The sequence below is a fragment of the Empidonax traillii genome, unplaced genomic scaffold (genome assembly GCF_003031625.1).
Source record: "Empidonax traillii isolate 1590-97213 ecotype Southwest subspecies unplaced genomic scaffold, ASM303162v1 scaffold3439:size12991, whole genome shotgun sequence".
Lineage (NCBI taxonomy): Eukaryota > Metazoa > Chordata > Aves > Passeriformes > Tyrannidae > Empidonax > Empidonax traillii.
Genome location: NW_020958632.1, coordinates 1 through 1,961, shown reverse-complemented (window position 1 = coordinate 1,961; position 1,961 = coordinate 1).

Genomic DNA, 1,961 nt, shown 5'->3' with positions numbered 1-1,961 from the left:
CTACCTGCCCCTGTGCTGATGGTATAGTAATCCATGTCATGCATTCATCACTTTTCAAGGAGTTCCTCCCGTTGCTGAGGCACAAAGGCAGTTGAAATTGGACAGAGCCCGTGCAGCCAAATATGTTCACAAAGTGTGGCATCCTGAGAGCACTCTGTGCTTCAGACTGCTCGCAGGACTGTACTGGGGTGATGGAGGTGCATCCAAATCCAGGCCTGCTCAGCTTTAGTGCAGGCTCAACTAATGCTTTGAAGCTCCCAACTGCAGGTTTTTTGTAAGAGTGACTTCTTAGGTAATCACACAGGAGTCTGTTTAATAAGCTGTAAGGCCCAGTATGCATTTGCTGTTCGCTGTGGTCCCATGTAAGCAGCATGATGCCTCTTTCACACACTCTCTCATTTTCCCACCTTCTGCTTGCAGGTGAGAAGCCTTACAAGTGCCAGGTGTGTGGAAAAGCCTTTAATCAGAGCTCCAGCCTCATCATCCACAGCCGGAGGCACACAGGCTTCAAGCCCTTTGGCTGTGATCTGTGTGGCAAAGGCTTCCACCGAAAGGTGGATTTACGGAGGCACCAGGAGAGACGGCATGGCCTGAAATGAGGTCTCAGCTGCAACATGGAAAGCCGACAACACTATGAGAACAGACTCCCTTGGCTTCCTTGCTGGACCCAAGCCATTTCCTGAACACAAACCCTGGCATTACCTTTCTGAACAGATCTGAAAGAGGAAAGAAGAGGACAGAGCCATGCATTGACAGCTCAGTGAAGGAAGAAGGGTTAACTGAAGCATCTTGCTTCAGGACCCACTGTTCTCCCCCCCCCCCATTTCTCTACCTTGCTCTAAGGAGATCTTGTTCTGTACAAATTCTGTAAACATAAGCCACAGGTACATTGTACAAAGAGCCCAGAGGTAATAAATCTTAGCCAAAGGAGCCAAGGTGACATCTCAATAGGTGAAATAGGCTCAGATCCAAGGCTTTCTTGAAGCCTCAGTGAACAGAACACGAAACAATGGAAAGAATGAAAGGTCACGAGGGTCACCTGATGAAGAGGAGAGAATTTGAGACCCCATGAGGAAGTAAGGCAGGAACTCCCACCAAAATATTCCTCAAAATGGAAACCACACCTCAATCTCCACCCCTAACTCCACCTGTTATGAATATTGTAATTTATGTTGTAATCATTGCCAAACCTGTATAAAATGCTCGCTCTAACCTAACTAACTCGGAGCCTGTTTTCCCAGCACTAGCTGGCAGGCTGCCCGGCCGTTAATCAATAAATACCTTGCTGCTTTAGACATAAAACTCTGTCTAAACAGTTTTTTATCTGCTCTTTTCTGGGCATCATCAGCTTGGACTGAAAGTAGAAATTAAAGGCTGTCGTTTTTCTTTTCTCCTCTTTGTCTCTGAAATAAGACTGGAAAATAAGCCTTTTAGATATGAAACCTTGATGTTCCAAAGATGGATAAGCTACCAAATGTCTGTAAGGTGGAAAATACTTCTCCCGTGAACCCCCTCAAGTTTTCAGCAGCTTGAATCACCTTGCAGGGAAACATATGGGTATAACAGTGTTTACATGGTGCAATGACAGAGAGCCATCAGCACTTGCCTTGGTTAAGTTCAGTGCTGAATGGGTTCACTCTTGGATGATTTCCTTTCAGGAAAACCTGGAGAATCAGAACTGTGCCGTTGGACACCTTGCTGTTTTTTAAGCAAAGGTGCCAGCTTGGGTCTGAGTCTGCTCTCACTTGCTCTGGTGCAAATCAGGAGCTGCATTATCAGTTATAGAAAGGCCCTTTTTAGCCTCCCAGAACTATCTCTCTGTCTGTGCAAGGCCTGACTGCCTGAGTGTTTGAGGTATGGGGGCTTACTTCTTCCTCCATCCACTGGGGAGAAGGAAGTTTGTGAAAGGACCACTGGAAAAGCCAAAGCACAGAATTATGCCTTAGAACTAGAAACCAATC